Source organism: Lactuca serriola, chromosome 8, assembly GCF_051521515.1.
Source record: "Lactuca serriola cultivar US96UC23 chromosome 8, Lser_US96UC23_V15, whole genome shotgun sequence".
NCBI lineage: Eukaryota > Viridiplantae > Streptophyta > Magnoliopsida > Asterales > Asteraceae > Lactuca > Lactuca serriola.
In genome coordinates, this window is record NC_136415.1 from 252133430 (window position 1) to 252151723 (window position 18294).

Genomic DNA, 18294 nt, shown 5'->3' on the forward strand with positions numbered 1-18294 from the left:
GATGGATCATATCGAGATTATTATGAATAGATAAGATTATATTAAGAATGAGTTGTCATATGGCAAGTATGGAAATGTTTCCATATTGGGAGTTGGATATTGAAAATCTATGTCTAGATTAGAAACTTTTATGCAAGAAGGATGTTCAAAAGAATGTACTTTGAGTGAGAGACATCATATCTATAGAATTGTTTCTGATAGAGATTGGCCAAGTCTTGATGATTTTGAGCTATGACTTTACAAAAGAATCATTGCATAAAATGTTAGAATCTAGCATAAGTAACAAGAATTTGATATTCTTATACTTATGATAAGGACTTGAAGTTGTAAAATGAGTATGATTGGAAATGTGTTCATTTGATCTATTTCATAAAGTAAGGACCATAGGTAAACATTGTGTGCATGCTGAGAGCATGGGACAAGTGTAGTAATGATTCAAGTAAGAAGTTGATTACCCGAAACAACAAATAATGAGTAATCAATATGGTGATTAAATAAAATGCTTTATTTATACCCAGAGTTTGGGGCCATATGGGATTAGTATTATTCTTGTGTTTCACTTTGCATGTTTTGACTTCCTGAATAATTAAATTGGTTCAGAACAATCAAATTATTCGAACGGGCCACTGTCGTTCATATGTTGGAAGTAGATATGAATGAAGACTGTCGTGAATTGGTGTGTGGATTGTCTAAAGTGTATTAGACATAAGAAAATGTTTGCTGCAATGTTCATGAGTGTTTATGAATATGATTTGAGCATTGGATTAAACCCACGCTCGCTTGGATCACTTCATGGATTTTATCACAAGTGATTGGTGAGACGATAATATCTTATATTCTTGAAACCGATATGTGTGAGTTGTATCTTGCGAGTCGGTTACACATTGATAATATGTAAACGCACCAGTAACTTGGTGTCATAAAACATATTGTTGTGTGTGATTCGGTGAGTGAGTGCAAGCAAGCATTGAATCAAAGTTTATCCGTTCCTTTTATCCAAAGTGGGATGAAAGCGATATATGTGGGCCTTTCGATGATTTAGTGATGGCACCTAAGCGCTTGGCCAAGCCGAGACTAATTTGATGTGTTCAATTGTGGTCTGTTGCCAGTCGTTATAAATCGGAAATCGGGAAACAGTATATAGAGTATGATTGAAATCCATGTCTCATGTCTATACGATATCTAGAATGGAGGAATATATGATCCCTTATCTAAAGGACACGTTTCTGATAGGATCAGAGTTGACAAAGGCTTTTGAAAGCTACGATTGTAGATCAGGATCTGAAGTCATACGCAAAATAGTTATTAGACTTATCCAAGTGGGAGACTGTTGGATTGGTGTCTAAGTCCATTTTTGGTATGTACTTGACCCGATGGTGCATGGTCCTTTTGGGTTGCCTTCACCAAAGCAACTTGATAGGATGAATTATGGAGAGAAAAATGATTAATTATGATTTATTAATATGTTAGAGAATAATATATTAAAGGAGAAATCATATTATTTAATTAATATTAGTCAATAATTAATTAGAATTGATTTTGTGGCTAAAAGACATTAATTAAATAAAGGGGACTAGAACTGTCAATTGTATGATAGTTGAATATTGGGCTAATGGACTCCATAGAGGATGGAGTGGACGAATTCTATGGGGAAACCCATTAGAAATCATCCAAGGCCTCTAAGGAGGGAGTCCATGGGTTGCTTAGGGCCTAAGCAGTCAAATTAGGGTTTCCTTGTTAGATAACCCTAATAGCCTCACTATTTAAGGACCCCTAGGGCACCAAAAACGTGGCCAACTGATTCCTTAGGGTTTCTACACGATTTTGGGTGCCTCCTCTCTTATCATTCTTCATCCTCTTTCTCTTGGTGTTTGTGAGTCATTAGAGGAGTGACACTTGTGACTCTAAGCTTTCTAAAGCCATTACAAAGAGGATTTGATATTTTTATTGCTACATAACAATCAAGGTAAGATCTAAACCCCAATCTTATGTTAATATGATCAATTGTATGCTAGATCTAGGATTTATAGCTTTGGATATTCAATTGCATGTTCATTAGACAAACTAGATCCAAAATCTATTAGGGTTTGCATGTACACCATAGGAATGATGTTTTGCTCATAACCCATCAACAATGTCGGCCCATCATCAGGAGTTGCTTGATAGATGATTGTCTTTGTGATAATTATCTAGGTTTTCTATTATTTGTTATGTTTTATGTTCTAGCATCATATGACGTTATGTGATAGTAGTAGTAAGGGGGGAAAGTCCCCGGCTACCGGTCGATAGGGCCAAAGGGATAGCCTAGTACCCAACTATGCTAGACAATATGTTTATGATATGTTATGTTATTATGTGGCAGTGGTAGGAGTGAAATAGTCCCCGTAACCGGTTGAGATACACCGGAGGGTAGGTCGGGCACCCAGATATGCCTGACAAGGTAGGTCGGGCACACAAATATGCCTGGAAGTATGTGATTTGTATAGTATGTGGTGTGATGGGGGAACTCACTAAGCTTCGTGCTTACAATTTTCAGTTTTGTTTCAAGTACCTCTTCAGCGAAGGGGAAAGAGCCGGCGTGGTAGCTGCACATCAGATATCCGTACTATGTGATTCATGGGATTTTACTCTGATTTTATTACTATTCAATGTTATGATTTTGAGACATGTTCATGATGATTTACGGATATGATATCGACAATGTTTTCAGTAAACGATTTTATAAACTACTTAATTAAAAACAAAATTTTTGGACTCAAAATTTAGGATGTTACAAGTTGGTATCAGAGTCTTGGTTTGAGGGATTCGGACACACCTTTGGGGGTGTGTGGACTCAAATCGAGGATTTGAACGACTTTTTCACAAGAAAAATGTTTTTTTTTTCAAAAGATAAAGTGAGAAGTTTTGAGTAAGAACGAGGTGTGTGATGTTCGTGACCGACCCAGCTCAAGTAAGTTTTCCCCAATATACCCATACATGTTATGTGATGATATGATACGAATATGAGAACTGCATGCTAGATTAGGGTTAAGGATTTATGAAGGATGCCTTATATGCTTATTGCCTATGTATGAGAACTATATGCTCTTGTCTGAGTCCATGTAATGTCCATAGATCCGGGCTAGTCAATTTAGAGACGATAAGAATCAAAAATGACTTTTTTATGGAAGATTATTTAGAAGGATTAATCTTAACTAAGTTATAGTATATGTTACAAGGATTCCGTACATATAAAGAATGCCGAAATCCGAGTTATAACGAAGAAGTTATGACCTGTCGAAGTTTCGCGAAAGCACCGGCACGACACAGCGCAATGTAAATAGTGAATTTACGTTAGAGCGATATTTGGCCTTCTAAATGAAATTCATAGAATATGTTAAAACGCGAGCATGCATAAAAAGAACGTCTAAATCTGACTTCGTATGGGGAAGTTATGATTTTTCGAAGTTTCGGCTTAGAAGTGTACAGCCCGAAGTTCGAATACGAGATCGAGCGATATTTACCCGAAACAATCTAAATGAGAATTGAAAATCTCATCGATAGTAGTGCAACAACGGAAAGACAGACGAAAACGAACGTCAGACAAAGGAGTTATGAGTTTATAACGGAGTTTTCCTGTCCTGGCCTACTAAAAATAATATAAAAATAATATATTAAAAATAAAGTCAAAATTAGCTGACAGAGACTAAATGAAAGTTGTAGATCTTGTTTTTACCTACGCGTCGATATAAAGAACGTCGAAAACGGAGTTCGTATGTGAAAGTTATGAATTTCTGAAGTTCGGGGTGCGAACCCCAAAGTTGTGTCAGTGGCCACGACGTGGAAACAGTGCCCACGATGTGGCATGTTTTCTGACGCATCCTGGAGTCTGCCAGACCCAACTTGCGATGACGCATGCAGTGAAGACCAATCCCACGACGTGGAAACAGTGCCCACGACATGGAAAATGAGAAATTTGCCCTATAAATAGAACTCAAGGGCCATCCGAGTTTGGTTGCTCATTCTCTCATCTCTCACCCATATTGCATCGATTTATGTGCAAAGAAATACCCCCGAAGCCCCGGTATCATCCCGAGACCCAAAGCCCGAAGATCCCGAGAAGAAAAGAGTTTCCGAGCCGAAGCTCTGCCCGCGAGAAGCCTGGTGTGTGAAGTGATCCCGGTTTCACCGAAGAATACTACTCTTAGAGCCGTAGTGCTGTTCGATCGTCTTCTGGTCAAGTGAGTGTATAGTCCATTTCATAAACACGATTTTAATACAAGTATTGTTTGAATGTATTAAGTATATGTTTTGGGTGAGTGTATAGTCCCTTTCATAAACACGATTTTTAATACAAGTATTGTTTGAATGTATTAAATATATGTTTTGGGTGAGTGTGTAGTTACTTTCTTCTAACACATAGATATGAAGTATTTGCTATGAAATACATGCTATGTGTTTATACATTGTTTGTTTACTTGAGATGGATGTTAAATGAATGTTTTATACGAGTTTTTAAATAGTTTTAAATTGTATATGTAATTTATATCTACAAATATGTTGGGTAAAACATGGGTAGATGAAATAGTTGGTGTGTGATGAAATAATGTGATAAGAGATAGGTGAGGATATAATGGTGATGATAATTAGGTGATGATAGATAGGTGATGAATTACGAATCCAGGCGATGTTGTGGCTGTGTATTCATGCGACGATAGTCTAACCCTTATTATGAATTACGAGTCCATGCGATGTTGTGGTTGCGTATTCATGCAATGATAGTCTAACCCTTATTATGAATTACGAGTCCAGACGATGTTGTGGCTGCATATTCATGCGATGATAGTCTAACCCTTATTATGATTTACGAGTCCAGACGATGTTGTGGCTGCGTAATCATGCGATGATACCCTAACCCTTACTAGACACATATTGAGGGAGTGATCCTCGAATTAGTATTGTCTATGCGATTTAGGCGATGATCCTTAGGAAAAGTTCTTAGGAACAAACATATAAGGAAATAAGATGTAAGGAGATGAGAGGTAAATATGATATAGGAGATGATCCTTAGGATAATATCTTTAGGGAAGATTAAATGAAGATAACGGGGATGGGTAATTGGGTTGATTGTTTGATGATTAAATCTAATATAATATTTTATTGTGGGTTGAAAACCCTATATGCTCACCAGGCTCCCAAGCCTGACCCACTCAATTTTCTTTGCATTACAGGTAATGGCACAAGAGTATAGGTTGGTTGACTTGACGAGAGATTGTGGATTATAGACCAATAGTTATAAATAACTGTTGTAAGGTTTGTATTGTACTGTTTATGCTTTTGGTATATATCGAAACATGACATCCCGAGGTTTTATTATTTAATGAAAATACATTCTCTTTGAGAAATGTTTTGATAAATGGTTATCATATTTTATTTTTGGGACAAATTCCGCAACTATTTTCTTTGAAAAGATTACTCTGATTTTAAAACGAAGCATAAACAAATCGGTCTTTTCGGGCCGTGAAATTGGGGATGTCACAGTCCAACCGTTGTAGGGTAAGATCTCTCATTCAAATAATTATCTAGTCTTAGTAATATGTAATGGTATTCGTGAGATAGCTAGGTAAAGGTAGCAGGAACTTCTTATATGGCTGATGACGGAGAGTGGATTGGAGAGTTACCCTAGGGTAAGCCTAGGATGAGACTAGCAAAGAGTGCAGCAGCAGTAGATGGGACTTGGTGAAGTCAAGGCAATCCTTAAGGAAAGTACGGATAGATATGGAAGGTAGTATGGGCCCGTACTACTGAAAGCAGAGGATCCGTACTCGAGTCAAGGAGGGCCGAGATAGAACCAAGGAAATTGTTGAGTGTGTAAGACCTCTAAAGTTGTTGTATGGCCCTGACATTTATGTGTTTTGTTTCAGAATGGTTATGATTACGTGCCACGGAGCAGGAGGATGAGGATCAGGATCCGGTCTGGGATCAGGTGTCGAGCCAATTGACGAGGGACTACGTGAGTTCATTGCTTCTGAGATCACTAGAGACATCCTTGAGGCGACCCCGGTTATCTTTGGGTCGATGAAGGAAGGGATCATAGAGCTGATGGAGGATCGTCTTAGGGAATTCCGAAGCGACATGGCATCAGGCCAATCAAGACCGCACACATTGTCCTTCAAGGACTTCAGGGGGAGTGGTGCGTCGGATTTCCATGGGGCAAAGGACCCCATCATGGCCCAGAGATGGATTGCAGACATCGAGTCTGCACAGTTGACTAGCTTCTGTCCTGAGGGGTTGAAGGTTCGATTTGCTGTTGGATGTTTGAGGGATAAGGATAGGGCTAGGGATTGGTGGGAGTTAGTTGGTGACTCTTTGGGGGATTCTACTATCGAGGCTATGACCTGGTCAGACTTTGTGAGCAGGTTCAGGGTGGAGTTTGTGCCAGCTGTGGAGCTTCAGTAGCTGGCCAGGGAGTTTCTTGATATAAGGCAGACTACGGAATGGAAGAGATTACCGCCAAGTTTCAAGAGAGGGCCTTGTTGGTGCCTCAGTACGCAGAAGATGAAGATATGTGGAAGACTCGCTGCCATGATATGTTGAGAGCTGATATCAGGGAGCATGTTAGTTACTCAGCGTGCCCGACCCGGGAGTCCATGATTTCCAGGGCAATGGAGAGCAAGATCAATATAAAGTACCTCCAGAAGAGGAATGCGAAGACTAAGCATGGTACTGAGATTTTGGGGAAGAAACCCAAGGGATTCAACGCTAATTAGAAGGGCCTTCAGGATCGGAGCCGTTGTGGGAAGTGCGGCAAGCCACATAAGGGGGCATGTAGATTAAGATCATCGGGCTGCTATAAGTGCGACAAGACGGGGCACTTCAGCAAGGATTGTACCGCCCCGACACCCACTGTTTAGACATCAGAGTTGATATGTTTCCACTGCAACCAGCGAGGCCATAAAAATGCCAACTGCCCGCGATTGACAGCAGCAGCAGCGTCAGTGGTGGCGCCAGCTCTAGCGAACCTACAGATCATTGATGGCCGGCAGGGCAAGACCGAGGCTCCAGTGGCGAGGATCCGAGCCTTCCAGTTGACTGCCGAGGAGACACGCGCTACACCTAATGTGGTGACGCGTATGATTTCTTCTCCCTAGCTTTTATTTTATGGTTGTTATGATATTGATGTGCCATGTTATATGTTTTCTTTAGGATCGTTCCATGTGAACGATATCCCAGTTCAGGTGTTGTTTGATTTGGGTGCTACCCGGTCATTTGTCTCTCTTGCGCTTAGCAAGAGGTTCCCTGAGGCTTCGGGCAAGTTGGATTGCCCCCTAGCGGTCAAGATTGCGGACGATCGATCAATGCGAGCATCAGAGGTTTTCAGGGATTGTGTTTTGAGGTTGTTCGAGGAGCGTTATTTGGTAGAATTGGTTCCCATCCCGTTGCGGGGGAACAAGGTGATTATAGGCATGGATTGGGTGAGCCCCAATGGGGCAGTGATAGACTGCGCGCAACAATTAGTGAGAGTCAGGACCCCTGGTGGGGGAGAGCTGGTGATCCAGGGCGAGAGGGCATAGCATGGACTGGCATTATGTTCGGCAGCGAGGGCTAGGCGCTACCTCCCGCAGGGTTGCGCAGGGTATGTCGCTTATGTTTTGGATACCCGAAAGGCGGTTCAGGAGACGATGAGTGATGTGCCAGTGGTAGCAAAGGCACCGTATCGGTTGGCTCCTCCTGGAGAGGCAGGTGGAGTTCAGGATCGACCTGGTCCCTGGTGCGACTACGATAGCAAAGGAACCGTATCGGTTGGCTCCTCCTGAGATGCAGGAGTTGTCTACACAGTTGCAGGAGCTGTTAGACAAGGGATTCATCAGATTGAACAGTTCGCCCTGGGAAGCCTCGATACTGTTCATGAAAAAGAAGGACAGGTCTCATCGGATGTGTATAGACTACCGAGACTTTAATAAGGTAACAGTTAAGAATTGTTACCCACTTCCGAGGATAGATGACTTATTTGATCAGCTTCAGGGTGCATCTTGGTTCTCCAAGATCGATCTGCGTTCGAGTTACCATCAGAAGAGAGTCCGAGAGAAGGATGTGCAGAAGACTGCGTTGCAGATGCGATATGGTCATTATGAGTTTATGGTGATGCCTTTTGGGCTCACCAATGCTCTCGCTACATTCATGGACCTCATGAACCGCGTGTGCAGACCGATGCTGGATCGGTCTATGATACTTTTCATTGACGACATCTTGGTTTATTCCAAGATGCATGAGCAGCATGAGGAGCACTTGCGAGAGGTGTTGTAAACCCTAAGGATGGAGATATTGTATGCCAAGTTCTCCAAGTGCGAGTTCTGGTTGCGCAAGGTGCAGTTTCTTGGGCGCCTTGTCAACCAGAACATAATTTTGGTTGACCCGGCCAAGGTGGAGGTCATGTTGAGATGCGAGGTTCCGACATCTCCATCTGAGATTCGGAGTTTCCTGGGATTAGTCGGCTACTATTGGAGATTCATCCAGGATTTATTCAAAATAGTCGTACTCTTGACCCGACTGAAGAAGAAAGTCGTTGTTTTTTGTTGGGGGCCTGAGCAGCAGGGCGCATTCGAGATGTTGAGACAGAGATTGTGTGAGGCGTCAATCTTAGCCTTGCTAGAGGGCGTGGAGGATTTTGTTGTGTATTGCGATGTGTCCATCTCAGGTTTGGGCACAGTATTGATATAAAGGGGGCATGTTATCGCCAATGCTTTGAGGCAGCTGAAGCCTCATGAGGCGAACTATCCGACACATGAGTTGGAGTTGGGGGTGGTTGTTTTCGCCCTCAAGATTTGGTGTCATTACCTCTATGGGGTCCGCTGTACCATCTACATGGACAATAAGAGTTTGAGGTACATTATGGATCAGCCGAATCTGAACATGAGGCAGCATCGGTGGCTTGATGTGGTGAAGGATTAAGATTGTGAGATCCTCTACCACCCGGGGAAGGCCAACATCGTGGGCGATACGCTTAGCCGCAAGGCATCACCGATTAGAGATATTTGTTTGAGGATGACGGTGGTGACTCCGCTGTTGGAGCGGATTCAAGAGGCCCAACAGGAGGCTATGAAGGAGGAACATCATAAGAGTGAGCGCATTGTGGGCCAGGTTTCCTCCTTCGATTATGACATTCGTGGATTGTTGACGCTACACCGTAGGGTGTGGGTCCCATATCATGGAGGTGTACGCTAGGTATTGATGAAGGAGGCGCACAAATCCAGGTTTTCTATTCATCCCAGGGCGACGAAGATGTATACGGATCTTCGTCTTGATTACTGGTGGCCCTGCATGAAGAGGGATGTAGCTTGGTTCGTTGAGAGGTGCCTGACCTACCGGAAGGTTAAGGCCGAGCACCAGAGGCCTCTCGACAAGACCCAACCGTTAGATATTCCGTTGTGGAAATGGGAAGATATCACTATGGATTTCATCACAAAGCTTCCCAAGACTGCACGTGGAGTGGATTCAATCTGAGTCATCATGGATCGGTTGACCAAGTGTAACAGCCCGAAATTCAGGTTCAACCATTTAACCCTTCATCTTTTCCAAGTTGTCATATTGGGTCCTTTGTGTTGAGTGTTAAGCTTGTGAGTAAGCTGCGCGTACTCGCATGCTTATTTTGTACGCGGTTCCATCCGGGTACACTGGACGTACCTAAGGTTACGCCGGGCGTAACCGGCCCAGACTCAAAACCCTAATATGACTTGAGGGCAAAAAAGGAATGAGATGGTCTTGTCCCTCAGCCACCATCTTTCAGAAAGAACCCATAAGAGAGCATTTCCTTCGTTTTTAGCTTGGGTATGAGTGTTCTAAGCTTCAAAGTGCCATTTCAAGGTGGTGAAAGAGAAGATGAGACCATTGTGGAGGCTAGAAGTTGGTGGACAAGTGTAGATCTGAGGACTACAAAGGTTGGAGCTTCTTCCTGAGGTAAAAAGTTCAGATCTTGCCTTGTAGTTTTTATGGTGTGCTTCTTGCACCAAATTCTAGGGTTTTTGGTCCCAAGATGGAGACTTTTTGAGCAAGTAGTCTCCATTGGCCTAGATCTATCATATTCCAGAACTATATGAGTTGTATGTTCATAAAAATGCAATCTTGGACGTGGATGTTGAGCCATGCATGAGATCTAGACTCTTGGAGGAGAAAGGAAAGGTGTTAGAAGGTGTGGGGAACCTTTATAGCCATGCAAAGGCTTAAAGGTTTCGACTTTATGGATTAAGAAGTATTAAAATGGCCGGATATGGAATATGGGGTTATGTCTTAATTGTTTAAGACATTAGAATGAGCAAGTGAGAAACTGGGATGTACGCTGGGCGTAATCCCAGTACGCGCCGCGTAGTGGGTCGCATCCCCCGTTTCTGGAATGCAAGGGTACGCCCCGCGTACTGCTTGCTGTTGACTTTTGTTGACTTTTAGGGTTTTGGTCAACATGTGGACTTTCGAGTCAGGGAGGGGTGAAATGGTCTTTTACCCTTCTGTGGGATAGTGGAAAAGGGTGTAGCATAGCCTTGGAAGCCGATAATAATTAGAATGATTATTTGCTGTGATTAGGCGGGGCTAGGTCGTTGTTTCGAGATTCAGAGATATCGAGCACGTGAGATTCTAGACATCATACGAGGTGAGTCTTTTCACTATACTGTACCTGTAAAGGTACCTATGTGTGACCGGAAGGTCTTGTATGCTATGAGATGCATGTTTTGTATGATATGCGTTGCATGTTCTGTATGCGTTATGTATGTGATATGTATGCTATGTATGGTATGGGCCGGAAGTCATTATGACGTGGACCGGAAGGTCAGGGAGTCATGGACCGGAAGGTCGATACGAGTAGGACCGGAAGGTCTACTGGGACTGGGACGGAAGTCCCCTGAGACACATGGACCGGAAGGTCATGTAGAGTATGGCCTGGAAAGGCGTATGTGGGTATTTTGGGGAACTCACTAAGCATTTATGCTTACAATTATTGTGTTATGTGTTTCAGGTACCAGCGAGGACCGTGGGAAGGCGCCGGCGTGACTCGTACACACTAGAGAGAGGATTTGATTTTTTGTGATCTTGGGATATGATATGTTTTGGTAACTATTGTTCGATATTTTTGAAAATATTTTATGTGAAAATGGTTGTGACAAAATGAAAGTTTTGTTTTGAAAATTACGTTGTTACACCAAGAGTATCAGAGCCTTGGTTTGAGGGATTCGGATGCACCTTCGGGCATAACTGAACTCAAACCGAGGATTTGAGAAAATTTTCGAATGATAAAAGCTTTAATTTTTTTTACAAGAGGTTTTGAGACAACCAAAGAGGAGCAGTGTGTACGGTCAGCCAGCGCCCGAACGGTGAATCCCAAAAATGCCCTTACGTTTTGTGATATGACATGTTATATCATGCATGCTAGAGTTGGCTAGGTATTCATATTAGGACTAGAGTGGCCTGATTTTGTGATGCCTTAGTCTAGGAAGGATTGTGCTGCTATGTGATGCTTGTGAGCGAGTAGGTAGCAGTGAGGGGCTTATGAGAGGTCTACCGAGGAGTAGCCTATGCTAGTGAGATATAGAGTACTTGTGACTTGGGACCCAAGGATGAGGACTTAGGGTGAACACTAATGCGGTGTAGGCGGTAGTATAAGGGCCCGTACTACCGAAGACACCGGAGCAGTGCGCACTCTAGGTAAGAATCCTTTGGGCACTAAGGAACAATTAGGGTCTAGATTTCGAGTGTGAGCATGTTCAAATGAGTCTTTGATATTATTATTATATTATATTTCAGAGACATCATGGTTGGGACACGCCACAGACCTGAGGCGAGCGGTGTGAGTGACGAGGAGCTTCGTCAGATGATCCACGATGAGGTGGCTGCGGCGATCAGGGCCGAGATTCCGAAGATGTTTGGGTCTATCAAGACCACACTGTTAGAGACTTTTGATGAGCGGTACGCCGCGGTGACTGAGGCCACAGCCGTTGTAGCTACAGCAGCTGTGGCTGCTGCCAGGCCTCAGGGAGGTGACTAGTTGTTGTTCCGAGAGTTCAGCAACACAAAGCCACCCGAGTTTGATGGGACGCAGGATCCAATCGCTGCGATGAGATGGATTGCTGACATTGAGGGATGCTTCTATACGTGTTCATGTCCGGAGCATCTGAGGGTACGGTTCGCTTTGAACCAGCTTCGCTTGGGAGTGAAGGATTGGTGGAAGTTCGTGACAGCAAACTTCACTCTTGCAGAGATTTCAGCGGTGACTTGGGAGAGGTTCACCACCATGTTCAGAGACAAGTATGTTCCCCCGGTGGAGAGGGAACGGCTGGTTTAGGAGTTCTTGACCCTCAAGCAGGGTAATGATTTGGTTACTATGGTCACCCGGAAGTTTCATGAGAGGGCGATGTTCTGCCCTGAGCAGGTGTCTACTGAGCAGGCACGGATGAGCCGGTATTTGGGTATTCTGAGGAGGGACATTCGAGAGTTCGTGTCGAACTCGACGTACCGGATATTTGCTGAGCTCCAGGCAAATGCTCGGAAGAGGGAGATTGAGTTGGAGACTCAAGCCAGGGAGGAGGCCGAGTCTCAAAGGATGGATCGGCGGCTGGCTCAGTCTCTGCCGGCAGCCAGGCGGACCAAGTCCGGTGATTCGAGGACTAGAGGCCAGAAGGGTCGTACTTGCAGGAAGTGCGGCAAGGGTCATGAGGGGGCCTGTCGATCGGGTGCTTGCTACAAATGTGGCAAGGAGGGGCATATCGCCAGGGATTGCCCCAAGGGATTTATGGTTTGCTTCCATTGCAACCAGACCGGCCATCGGAAGGCCGAGTGCCCTCAGCTACACCAGGGATCAGCGCAGGGATCTGCGCCTGCTGCTAGGGTTACCGAGGTTCGACCGGTGAAGGCTGAGGCTCCGAAGGCTCATGGAAGAGCTTTCCAGTTGACTGCGGAGGAAGTCCGCGCGGCGCCCGATGTTGTGGCTGGTATGTATTCTGTATTTTATCTTTTATTTGTGATATTGTGCTTATATGATGATATGCATAGGTACTTTTCTTGTGAGTTTTGTACCTGCTTTGGTATTATTTGACTCGGGTGCGAGTCAGTCATTTGTTTCCTTGGCATTTAGTCAGCACATTAGTATCCGTGAAGAGGCGTTGAGTCAACCTCTGCGAGTTTCCATAGCTGATGAGCGAGCAGTGTATGCTTCGGAGGTGATTCGAGGGTGTATCCTTGAGATCTTCGATGTGGAGTTACCGATAGATCTGGTCCCGATTGCGATGGGGGACGTGTGTGTTATAATGGGTTTGGATTGGTTGATCCAATTTGGAGCTGTTATAGACTGCGAGCATCAGTTGGTGACGATACGAGACCCTAGTGGGGGAGTGCTTACGGTGTATGGCGAGGGGACCCGGTATGGGTCTGCGCTTTGTTCGGCCGCCAGGGCAAGACAGAGTTTGCAACAAGGCTGCAGTGGATTCGTAGCCTATGTGATGGACACACGAGTGGCCGCGGGGAGGCCAAGTTCGATTGATGAGGTTCCGATAGTGTGTGAGTTTCCAGATGTTTTTCCCGAGGAACTACCGGGCGTGCCTCTGGAGAGGCAGGTGGAGTTCCGTATTGATTTGGTTCCGGGAGCAGCACCTATCGCCAAGGCGCCTTATCGCCTCGCCCCACCAGAGATGCAGGAGTTGTCCTTGCAGCTTCAGGAGCTGTTGGGGAAGGGGTTTATTCGAACGAGTAGCTCACCTTGGGGAGCGTCGATCCTTTTTGTCAAGAAGAAGGATGGTTCACACCGGATGTGTATTGATTACCGGGAGTTGAACAAGTTGACGGTCAAGAACCGGTATCCGTTGCCAAGGATCGATGATCTGTTCGATCAGTTGCAGGGGGAATCTTGGTTCTCCAAGATAGACTTGAGTTCGGGTTATCATCAGATGAGGGTTCAGGATGAAGATATCCAGAAGACTACATTCAGAACTTGTTATGGGAATTACGAGTTTGTGGTGATGCCTTTTGGGCTCACCAATGCACCAGCTGCGTTCATGGATCTCATGAACAGGGTGTGCAGGCAGATGCTAGATCGGTCGGTGATCGTATTCATTGACGATATTTTGGTATATTCAAGATCTAGAGAACAACATGAGGAGCGTTTGAAGGAGATCCTTGGAGTTCTGAGATCAGAGAGGTTGTATGCCAAATTCTCCAAGTGTGAGTTTTGGTTACGAGAGGTTCAGTTCTTGGGACATCTTGTCAACCGGAATAGGATATTGGTCGATCCGGCCAAGATTGAGGTGGTCATGAGGTGGGAGGTGCCGAGATCACCCACCGAGTGACCGAGATGATGAGCTTTCTAGGATTGGCCGGCTATTATCGGAGATTTATTAAGGATTTCTCCAAGATCGTCGTGCCACTTATCAAGATGACCCGGAAGGGTGTTGCATTTTCATGGGGTCCAGAGCAGCAGACCTCACTTGAGACACTTCGCCAGAAGTTGTGTGAAGCCCCGGTGCTCGCACTCCCGGAAGGGATGAAGGATTTTGTGGTGTACTGTGATGCATCGAAATCTAGGTTGGGGACAGTGCTAATGCAGAAGGGGCACGTGATAGCATATGCATCGAGGCAGCTGAAGCCTCATGAGTCGAGATATCCCACCCACGATCTGGAGCTGGGGGTTGTGGTGTTCACCCTCAAGATCTGGCGTCACTATCTGTAAGGGGTACGGTGTACCATATACACGGACCGCAATAGTCTGAAGTACTTGATGGATCATCCCAACCTGAATATGCGCCAGAGGAGATGGTTGGATGTGGTAAAGGATTATGATTGTGATATCTTGTACCACCCGGGCAAGGCTAATGTTGTAGCCGATGCTTTGAGCCGTAGGGCGGAGAGTGCCCCAATTCGAGACGTTTGTATGAGGTTGACAGTGATGACTCCGGTGTTGGACACTATACGAGGGGCCCAGGCAGAAGCAGTGAGACCGGAGAACCGCAAAAGGGAGCGGTTGATCGGGCAGGTATCGGAGTTTGTTACCGATAGTCGAGGACTAATGACTTTCCAGAGCCAGATTTGGGTAGCGTTTGTGGGCGGGGTGCGTACCATCTTAATGGAGGAGGCCCATAAGTCGAAGTTCTCAATCCATCCCGGGGCCACTAAGATGTTCTTGGATTTAAAGAAGGAGTATTGGTGGCCCTGTATGAAGAGGGATGTTGCATGGTTCGTAGAGAGGTGCTTGACCTGTCGCAAGGTTAAGGCCGAGCACCAGTTTCTGCATGGTAAGCTGCAGCCGTTAGAGATCCCCGAGTGGAAGTGGGAACAAATTACCATGGATTTTATCACCAAATTGCCAAGGACTGCTAGAGGTGTCGATGCAATTTGGGTGATTGTGGATAGGTTGACGAAGAGCGCTCACTTTCTTGCTATCAGTGAGAGCTCTTCTGCTGAGAGGCTGGCAGAGTTGTATGTGAGGGAGGTGGTATCACGGTATGGAGTTCCGATCTCGATTGTTTCAGATCGAGATCTGTGATTTACTTCCATATTTTGGAAGAAGTTTCACGAGGAGCTGGGTACGAGGCTGCATTTCAGTACCACATACCACCCACAGACGGACGGGCAGAGTGAGCGGATGATTCAGACACTCGAGGATATGCTTTGGGCATGTGTAATGGATTTCGGAGGGAGTTGGGACACGTATTTTCCCTTGGCTAAGTTTTCCTACAACAACAACCATCACTCAAGCATTGGTATGCCACCTTTTGAGCTGTTGTATGGGAGGAGGTGTCAGACCCCCATATGCTGGGGAGAAGTAGGGCAACGCGTGATGGGTAGTATGGAGATTTTGCTTCAGACGACAGAGCAGATACAGCAGGTCCGGCAGAGGTTGTTGACTGCTCAGAGTCGCCAGAAGAGTTATGCGGATAGGCGACGATCTGAGCTCGAGTTCCAGGTTGGTGATTTCGTGCTCCTGAAGGTATCTCCTTGGAAAGGAGTGATCCGATTCAGGAAGAGGGGCAAGATGGGGGCCCGGTTTATTGGTCCGTTTAGAGTGATTGCGAGAGTAGGAAGAGTAGCATATTGTCTGGAGCTACCTGCGGAGTTGAGCCAGATTCATGATACCTTCCACGTGTCTCAGTTGAGGAAGTGTATAGCCGACGAGTCGGCGGTAGTGCCTCTGGAGGATATTCAGGTGGATGCGGGCCTAAATTATGCCGAGAGACCAATTGCGATTCGGGATCGGAAGATCAAGTTTCTGAGGAACAACGATGTGCCATTGGTGTAGGTTCAGTGGCAACATCGGAAGGGGTCCGAGCTGATGTGGGAGTCCGAGTCGGAGATGTGGGAGCTGTTGGGTTTCGAGCATTCTAACACTCCTAAGTGTACATGCAACCCTAAATACCTTGGATCTATGTTTTCTCTATTATACATGCAAATAAGAATATCCAAGGTATTATCCTAATCTAGCATACAAAACAATAACTATAGCAAGATAGAATACATACCTCTTTGGTGTAGAAAGTCTTCATGAAGCTTGAGTGCCTAGTGCCCCAAGTGTGACACCTCAAATGGAATCACAATCATCAAAACACTTGGAATGACTTGAGAGAATTCTACACTCATCAAAATCGGCTAGCCCTTTCACTTCACACACACTAGTGTGATTCTAGTCGCCAATTTTGTCAAGAATAAGATCTTTATATAGTGTTACAATTAGGGTAAACCCTAATTGTCATGACTTTCCATTTCCTTGGATCCATGGGTACAAATACACCATGGAGCATCCATGAACCATCCTATGGGTTTTAGCCCAACTTGATTATCCATGGAGCATTAGCCCACTATACAAGTATGGATGATTTACACAATCAACCCATATATTTAATTAGTCTTCTTTTGATCACTTAATTAATCCTAGATTAATTCTTGATCAATACTAATTAAATAATCTTATTATTCTTATTATTAATATACTAGAACTTATAATATATTAATAACCATAAGTGTCTTATTTCTCTCATCCAAGTGCATGATGGTATGCAACCCAAATGGACCATGCCGGGTCGGGTCAAGTCTTACCAATTATAGTTATGGACTTAGACATTAATCCAACAGTCTCCCACTTGGATAAGTCTAAAACTATTATTGCGTATGACTTCAAGAACCAACCGGCAATCGTAGCTCTCAAAAGCTTCTGTCGAACTCTGACCTTGTAGATGAACTCTGACCTTTGTCAGTGACTTGTCCATTAGATAAGGGATCATATATTCCTCCATTCTAGATATCATATGGACTGAGACATGGATTATAATCATTCTCTCTGTCCATTTGTTGTTTCCCGATTTCCGATTTATGACGACTGACTAATTGAACAAATCAAATCAGTCCTGGCCCGGCCGAGCACTTCCATTTGTCATCATCAAATCATCGAGGGGCCCACAGATATCACATTTATCCCGAAGGTAAAAGGAATGGATAAACTTTGACTCATATGGCTTGTTCTACTACTTGTTGAATCATACACAAAAGCACGTTTTATAGCACAGAGTTACCAAATGCGGTTTCGTGCAATCAATGTACTATCAACTCATAGTAACAACTCATATCTCTAGGTTTGAAGAATATAAGATATTATCGTCTCATGATCACTCGTGATAAAATCCATGAAGTGATTCCAATGAGCGCGGGTTGAATCCAATACTCAGAACTTATGAGCACTCATGATTGCTGTAGCCTTGTCCAACACCTTAGACCTCTACAACCCATCATGACAGTCTTAATTCATATCTACTTCCAAAATATGACCGACTGTGGATGGTTTGAATAACTTAGTCATTCCGGAAGAATAACCTAGTTTATTCGGGAAGTCAAAACATGCAAAGTGAAACACAATAATAATTGAATCCAATATGGTATCAACACTTTGAACATAAATAAAACACCTTTTATTTATCACCATATGATTACACATTATTCATTGTATACTGTTTCAGCTATCAACTTTATTCTTGAATTTAAAACAATAGTTGTCCCATGCTCCAAGCATGTACACTATGTTTTCTAAACACTAGTCATGCCACACACCAAGTATGCATACTATGTTTGTCTATGATCTTTACTTTGTGAACTAGATCAATTGAACATAACTTCAATGATTCTCTTTTCACACTCCCAAATCCTTATTGCAAATGCAAGAATTCCAAATTCATGCCATTTACTGAAATCTGTTAGATTCTAAACTTATATGCATTGATACTCTTGTAACGATTATGCACAAAGTCATAAAGACTTGACAACAAACATTACAGAGCATTCCAAAGGAGATCC